Genomic DNA, 8,565 nt, shown 5'->3' with positions numbered 1-8,565 from the left:
AAGAATAAAAAAACGTTTTAAAAGAAGAAAACAAGTCTCTTCAGCAAGCACTGGGCCACTGCAGAGGGACCAGTGAAGTGGAAGTTACACAGAGGAAGTAAGCTTGGATTCATCCACAAACGTCTTATCTAGTTCTGGAAGGCTCCCAGTTGGCCATCTGTTAGGGTTGGTAAGCAGCTCAGGCGGGGGCTGCTGGGCTCCATGTCTGAGTGACTCACTCTCCAGGGGGCTGCATCTGTTTGCAGAACTCATGGAACTGCTGCTGCTCCAACTCTGTCATGAGTGCTTAGATCTCTGTTCTTTGTCTTTGCTTCAGCTCCACCTGTGCTGATTTCTGCTTAACTTTCTCAACTCTGCTCACAGGTTCTTTAATTTTGGATTTCTCTTTACCAGCAGGTGGATCCATGGTTGGCTTGTGAGCACTTCTTAGTCACTTCTCATCAGGCCTTCGGAAACGGCCTCCACCATGTCGCAGACAGGCCTGGAGCAGGAGAAACCCTATTTCCTCCCCACCCTGCCCCAAGTCCCAGGCCAGGCCTGCTGACCCTCAAGCTAGGTGGGGCGGGGCCGAGGTGGGCCTGACATTCTGGTAACACCCCCAGATTTTAGGAGAGAAGGAGGGGAGTTTCTCTGTTCCTTTGATGGAGACATATTTCCTGGTTTATCCAGACCTGAGGCTCTTCTACTACTTCTAGCCATTGGAAGATGTATTCACTTTTGAATACGTCTTAGGAGCAAGTGTGTTTTCCTTTTCTTGTGAATTATTGTATGCAAAAGTCTCTGTTCTGTTGCTTTTAGCAATGTGGTCTCGAAAGGTGTACTCTATTCAGGTTTCTGAAGAGTAGTATTTCCTTATTCACAGATGGTTCAGTAAAGGGGAAGATCACAAGGAACCTTACAATACTAGAGAATTTCAGAACTGTGATTCTAGATCTGTCTAATCCCTCTGGCAGGGTAGAGGATGAGTAATAAAGGATAATGTAAGAGGAAAGAAAAAATTATAGAGGAGAATAAAGAAAAAGTCACTCGCTGTGCCTTAGCATAGCTTGCGATTTTGTCAGGGGCCTAATGATGGAACTGGTGCTCTCCTGCAGAACAAGGAACACTGTGAGACAAGGGAGAGGAGGGTATTAACAAAACAAAAAGGAAGAGCAAAGAGAAAAAAAAAAAACCCTGTCTATCTATCTAAGGGGTGGAGTCCTGGTCTTGGGAGCCTAGAAGTGGGGTGGGGGCAGTGGTGCCCCTGCCTCAGTTTCCCTTGCTGGCCATGGGCCTAAAGATGGAATTGGCGCTCTGTTGTAGAGCATGGGCCACTCTCTCTAGGGGGTGGGGTCCTGGTCTTGGGAGCCTGGAAGTGGGGTGGGGGGCAATGGTGCACCTGACTCAGTTTCCCTTGCTGGCCAGGAGCCTAGAGATGGAACTAGAGGTCTCCTGAAGAGCAAGGGCCACTCTGTGGGACAGGGGAGAGCATGGAGTTAATAAAACAAAAAGGAAGAAAGAAAAAAAAAAGAAAAAATTAAAAACAAAACAAAACAAAAAAACCCTGCTTACTTCTCTGGGGGGAGGGGTCCTGGTCTTGGGAGTCTGGAAGTGGGGTGGGGCAGTGGTGTCCCTGCCTGTTTTCCTTGCTGACCAGGAGTCTAAAGATGGAACTGGCGCTCTCCTGCAGAACAAGGGCCACTCTGTGGGACAACGGAGAGGAGTGTATTAACCACCATACGTTTTTAATCCATTTGTCTTTTTCTTTTTATGGACATTTGGGTTGGTTCATGTCTTAGCAATTGTGAATAATGCCACAGGGTAAAACAAAACATGGATGTGCAAATGTTTTTCCTACTGAGTGTTTTCCTGTTCTTTGGGTAGATACCTAGGAGGGGGATTGCTGGATTATATGGTAGTTCTATATGTAGGTCTTTAAGGAACCTCCATATTGTTCTCTACAGTAGCTGTATTAATTTACATTTCCAGTAATAGTGTAGGAGAGTTTCCTTTTCACTACAATCTTGCCAGCTCTTATCATTCTTTATTTTTGAAATCTTAGCCATTATGACCAATGCCTCTAAGAATTTCCTTTTTGTTTTCCACTAGTACTTTTATAGTTTGAAGTTATATGTTTAGATTTTTTAACAATTTTGAGTTGATTTTTGTTAATGGTGAGGGATAGGGTCCAGTTTCATTTTTCTGCAGGTGGATATCCAGTTTTCCCAGCACTATTTGCTGAAGAAATTTTCTTTTCTCCACTAGATTGTCTGGTGCCTTTTGTCAAAAATCATTTGGTATTACGTTTTAGGTTTATTTCTGTGGTCTCTGTTATGTTCTGTTGTTCTACATGATTGTTTTTGTGCCAATATCATGCTGTTTTGATTATCACAGCATTGTAATTAATATATTATGGGGTCAGGGAATGAGATGCCCCCTACTCTATTCTCGTACAGTATTGCTTTGACAATGCAGGATCTTTTTGGTCCTGAACAAATTCTGTGCGCTTTTTTTTCTTCTTAATCTATAAAGAATATCTCCAGTAATTTAGTTGGGATTATACTAAATATGTAGATTAATTTGGGTAGAACTGATATGTTGGTTATGTTGATTCTTCCAATCCAGGAATATAGGATGTCTTCCCACCTTTTTGTGTCTTGTCTTTTTCAATTCCTTTTTTTAGGTTTTCATAGTTTTTTTAATAGAGGTCTTTGACTCCTTTAATTAGATTTATTTCCAGGTATCTTATACTTTTGTGGCTATTGTAAAATAGATTGCTTTTTTCAATTCTACCTCAGTTTACTCATTTTTAGTGTATAGAATACAACAGATTTTTGTATGTTCATTTTGTATCCTGCCACTTCACTGTATTCATTTATCACTTCCAGGAGGTTTTTGTTTTTGTTTGTGTGTGTGTGTGTGTGTGTGTGTGAATTCTTGTGGATATTCTATGCATACAATCATGTCATCTGCAAAAGAGATCATTTCACTTTTTTCCCTATTTGAATGCTTTTTATTTTATTCTTTTGTCTGATTACATTTGCTAAGATTTCAGGTATTATACTGAAGAGGAGTGGAGACAATGGCTATTCTTGTCTTGTTCCTGTTTTTAGTGAAAAAGTTTTCAGCATTTCCCCATTCAGTATGAAGTTAGCTATGGGTTTTTCATATATGACTTTTATTGTGTTGAGAAATGTCCTTTATATGTTAATTGTTCTGAGATTTTAATCATGAAGGATGTTGCGTTTTATCAAATGCTTTTTCTGCATTGATTGATATGATCACATGGATTTTTTTACTATAGTGTATTACATTTATGGTTTTATGTGGTATACATTGAAACACCTTTGCATCTTTAAAATCTACCTGATCATGGTATATAATTTTTTTAATTTGTTGTTGGATATGATTTGCTAGTATCTTATGGAAAATTTTTCCATGTATATTTATCAGAAACATTGGTCTGCAGTTTTCCTTTTTTATTATGTCCTTTTCTGGTTTGGGGAAGATGGAGGTTTCATAAAATGAATTTGAGAAGGTTCCTTCATTTTGGGTCTCTAGAAATTTCTTGAGTAGAATTCAGAAGTGAAACCATTGGGATCTATTTTTTTTTTTTTCTTGCTGGGAGGTTATTTATTACTGATTCAATCTCATTGCTTGGTATTGATCTATTCAGGCTTTCTATATCTTCCTAATTCATCTTGGTAGATTATATGTGTCTGGGAATTGTTCATCTCATCTGGGTTTTCTTGTTTGCTGGCATATAGTCATTCATAGTATTCTCTAATAATCTTTTATATTCCTGTCATGCCTGTTGTAATATTGCCTGTTTCATTGCTGATTTGACTTATTTGGTTTGTTTCTTTCTTCTTAATTAGTCTACCTAACAGTGCACCAATTTTGTCTATTTTCTCAAAGAACCACATTTTGGTTCATTTATTTTCTGTATAGTTTGGTTATTTTCTATTTCATTTATTTCTACTGGAATCTTTATTATGTCTTCTCCTAGCATCTTTTGGGTTATTTTTTGTTATTTTATAAAACCCTAAGGTGTTTTATTAGGTTATCTATTTGCCACTTTCCCATCTTATTCTTATGTGCACAAAAACCTATTCTCTATTATGACTGTTTTCACTGTGTCTTATAAGTTATGAAAACTCATGTATTTGTTACACTTGGTTTCAATGACTCTTGATATCTGACTTATTTTCTTTAGTTGTTGTGAAGTCATTCAGGAGTAGATTAATTTTTATATATTTGTGTATTTTCAAGTTTTTTTTCTGAAGCTAATTTCAAGTTTAATTCCATCATGGCTGGAGAAGATGCTGGGTATAGTTCCTATGCCTTTCAATTTGTAAACAGTTGTTTTGTGCCCTATTATGTAGTTTATCTTTGAAAAGGTACCATGTGTATATGAGAGTTATATATATTTTGTGGTTGTTGGTGGAAGGTTCTATAGGTGTCTGTGAAGTCCATTTGACTCATGGTATAATGAGTATAATTTAGATCCTGTATCTCTCTCTGATTCTTTTTTGATTAGATAATCTGTCCAAAGGAAATATTAGAGCATTGTGATCTCCAATGATTAATGTGCTGCAGTCTATCTTTCCTTTTAGATCTATCAGTCTTTCATGTTTTGGATGATCCTGAGTTAGGTGCATGGATATTTATAAGTGTTATGTCTTAGTGAATTACTAATTAGCCCTTATAGTACTATATAATGTCCTTCTTCAGTTTTGTCTTAAAGTCAATTTTGTTTGATATCAGTATCATGACCACAGCCTTTCTTTTTGTTTGTTTGTTTCTGTTTTTATAAAATACCTTTTTCTAGCCCTTCACTTTTAGTCTATGTTTGTCTTTATGAGGTGCATTTCTTGTGGGCAACAAACAGCGGGTTTTGGTTTTTTATTTATTAGAGATATTTTAGCTATAGGGCATGTACACTTGCTGGAGAGACAGAGAGAGACAGAGAGACAGAAAGTGAGAAATCAATACCCAGGGGGTTTGGTCACACCACAATCCTTTCTCTTACATTCTCTTCTTGGGATTTTGGACATGCACGCACACATACCCAGCATGAGTTTTAAGCTGCTGGGTCCAGGACTAAAACTGTGGTTGACTATGTGGAAGTCCAACAATGTAACCATTGTGCCATGTGCTGATTCTGTTCTTTTTTTCATTATTATTATTATTATTTTTTTTTCTTTTTAAATCCATTTAGCCAGTCTGTGTCTTTTGCTTGGAGAATTTAATCCATTGACATTGAGTGTTTTGTTTTGTTTTGTTTTGGGGGGGGCGGTTTTTGCTATAGGGTGCGTGCGCTCGCCAGACAGAGAGACATAGAGACAGAAAGCGAGAAATCACCCCCCAGGGGGGGATGGTCACGCCGCAATCCCTTCTCCTCCATTCTCCTCTCGGGATCTTGGGCACGCACACACACGTGCCTGGCGTGAGTTTTAAGCCACCGGGTCCGGGACACGAACCGCGGTCGACTACGTGGGAATCCAGCGACATAGCCATTACACTAACTGCTAGTTCCCAACATTCAGTGTTACCAATATTTGTGGACTTGTCCCAGCCATTTTGTTAGCTATTTTCTTTTCTTTTCTTTTCTTTCTTTTTTTTTTTTTTTACTTTCTGTTTGTCTCTTTTTAGTTTTCCTGGGGTAGTACATCCTTCAGTACTTCTTGAAGGGCTGGTCTACTGTTGGGAAGTTCTTTCAGGTTTTGTTTATCTGAGAATGTTTTTATCTTTTCTTCCCATTTGAAGGATAATCTTGCCAGGTATAGTATTTTTTGGTTGAAATTATATTTCTTTTAACAGTTTGAATATATTTTCTCAATCTTTCCCTTAATGTTAGCCTAATCACAGCCTAATAGTAACTTGATGTTTCTCTCTTGCCAGTTTCAGAATCTATTCTTTGTGATTGTCATCAATGTGACTATGATATCCCATTCTTTTTGGGATTCTTTGTATTTCTTGGATCTGGATGGTTGAATGTTTTTCTAGGTTCCAAAGTTTTGTTCAAGTATTTCATGGAATAGATTTTTGATGCTCTTATTAGATTCTTCACCTTCTGGGATACCAGTTATTCAGATGTTTGGGCATTTAATGATATCTAGTATTTCCTGTATGTTATCCTCATTTGGGGGGGGTGGTATTTTTTCATTCTTTTTTATTTTTTTTGTCTATGTCAAATGCTTTTTCTTCTGCATCTGAGATTCAATCTTTTGCATAATCTAACCTGTTATTAGTACTTTTGAAGGAGGTTTTTATTTTATTATAGCCCTCATCTCTAGCAGTTCTATTTGATTTTTTAAAAAATGGTATTGGGGACCAGCAGTTAGCGTAATGACTATGTCACTGGACTCCCATGTAGTCAACCGTGGTTCGCATCCCGGACCCGGTGGCTGAAAACTCACGCTGGGCATGTGTGCGTGCGTGCCCAAGATCCCGAGAGGAGAATGGAGGAGAAGGCATTGCAGCATGACCATCCCCCCTGGTGGGTGATTTCTCGCTTTCTGTCTCTCTGTCTCTTTCTGTCTGTCTGGGGAGCACACGTGCCCTATAGCAAAAACCTCTCAAAAACAAAAGGTATCTAGCTCTTCCTTCAAATTGTGGAAGCACTTCCTCATCTACTGGAGTTTGTTGTCTTTTTATTCTTGCATCTCATTTAGTTTTGTCACTATGAATATTCTGAATCCTTTTTCTGACATTTCCATGAGTTGTGTGTATATGTGTCATGAGAAGTTGTTCTTTTCCCTTCAGGAAGAGATATTTCCTTATTTTCTCATTTTCTTGTGCCTGTGCACCAGTTTTTAGTCATCTAATGAATTATTCATTTCTTCTAAATTTCTTGAGTTGATTCTGTAGTGTTGGGGATGGGGAAGCAAAGTTCTACTTCTCAGGTGTGTTCCTCAGAGACGGACTTGTCTTCCAATCAGAGAAAGGTATATGTAGCCAGCTTGAGGTGCTTAGTTCCTCCCCACAATCTCAGGACAGGTGTACCTGAAGAATGTGACTAGAACTTTAAAGGTAGTAGGTGGGAGGTGAGCTGTCACTTTGTCACATTGTGGCTGGCTCTGCACTATGGTTGGGACCCAGAGAAATCAATTTCACAGAGCATGGAGAAGAGAAGGATGTTTGAAATTTCCCAAATGCACCTGAGAGTTTAAAGGTGGATGGGTGGAGGTAAGCTGTGCGCTCTCTGCAGCTCAGTTGCTTTATCGCAGTGCGCACTGTGCATGGTACCCAGAGAAATACAAAGACACGGGATGAAGGGAAGAAGAGGATGCTGAAAAGCCCAAATGCACCACGAGTTTAAAGGTGGATGGAGTGAGTTGAACCATGCTCTCTCTGCAGCTCCATCACTTTATCCCCAACAATCACCTTTCTGGCCAATAAGTTGATGTCTTAAATTGACAGTGCTAGTGTCAAGACTTTCATTAAATAAATATCAGGATGTGATTGATCAAAGATTTGCTGAAGCACTCCCCCAAAGAAATGGAAAAGACATTATCAAAGACAAAGATGCTTTATTTCTGAAGACAAAGGAGACTGAGCAGAGTCTCCCCATTGTGGGAAATGGGGATCATTTTATACCTGGTTGCTGTATCCTCACCCTATTGGGCCACAATAATGGAAGAAAATGAGAGGATGCTAAGTGCCTGTCCCAGAAGTTGGGTTCAATTTATCAATAATTTTATACACTGTAGCTGTAATGTCATGTTCTGTGGCATGCAATTGTGCAAAGCCATTTATGGAAATAAGAGCTGAAGAGTTTAAGCAGAATCTTAGCAGAGTATTTGTGATGACTGTACTTGACAAGATATTAGGCCAATTTCTCTTACAATAGAAAAAAAATGAGGAGAAAAGAGTTGTAACTTTAACATATCTAAAGAATCAATGTAGGACTTGGTGAGTACTTCTGGTGTGGGTCAGTCTATATCAGGGAAATGAACCCTTGGAAGAAAGGTGGCTTAGTGTCTGAGAACCCCTACTCAGGGACAAGTCTTCCCAAAAGGGCTCTCCTGCAGCCTGGTATCCAAGAACCTTGTAACAGCAGAGCTCAAAGAACTTTCTCAGTATTCTTCCTTCCAAATGTTCCAGAGCTTGGTCAATGTTGTCTTGGACACTTGCCTCCCTTCATTCACAGTGCCCCTCTCCCAGTCTTCACATGTTCCCATTTTGCCCATCCTTTAAAGTCTGATTTTAACTCTTTTATGTGTCTACTTGATCTACTTTCTTTAGATTCTTTGCTAAGGGAACCCTGCTTTAGCTCTGAGGTAATGAGATTATTATGATTGGTCTAAGCCAATGTTTTGCAAACTCTTGGCCACAATTCATTACCACGGCATGAAATCAGTTTAGTATGGTATAACTACTGGAGGAGTCTGACCCGGCAGGGCCCCAGGATCTGTCTGAGCCCCCTCGCTTCAGGTGGATTCAGTATGTTGGCAAGGTCACTACTGTGCGCCGCCACCCCCCCCCCACCCCCCGACCTAGGATTTTGCTCCAGAAACTGTGGCAGCCTTGCTGGGAAGCGACCCCCCTCTGACTCCCCAATATACTACTATAAAAGAATTA

The 8,565-nt window shown here is 39.4% G+C and overlaps 1 pseudogene; it reads right to left on the bottom strand.

Moving 5' to 3' along the window:
* Positions 1-214: 214 nt before the first annotated feature.
* On the bottom strand, positions 215-406 carry LOC102499690 (small vasohibin-binding protein pseudogene; annotated as a pseudogene).
* Positions 407-8,565: the final 8,159 nt, after the last annotated feature.

Source organism: Tupaia chinensis, unplaced genomic scaffold (genome assembly GCF_000334495.1).
Source record: "Tupaia chinensis unplaced genomic scaffold, TupChi_1.0 Scaffold000138_1, whole genome shotgun sequence".
NCBI lineage: Eukaryota > Metazoa > Chordata > Mammalia > Scandentia > Tupaiidae > Tupaia > Tupaia belangeri.
This window is presented reverse-complemented; position numbering and strand designations above follow the sequence as displayed.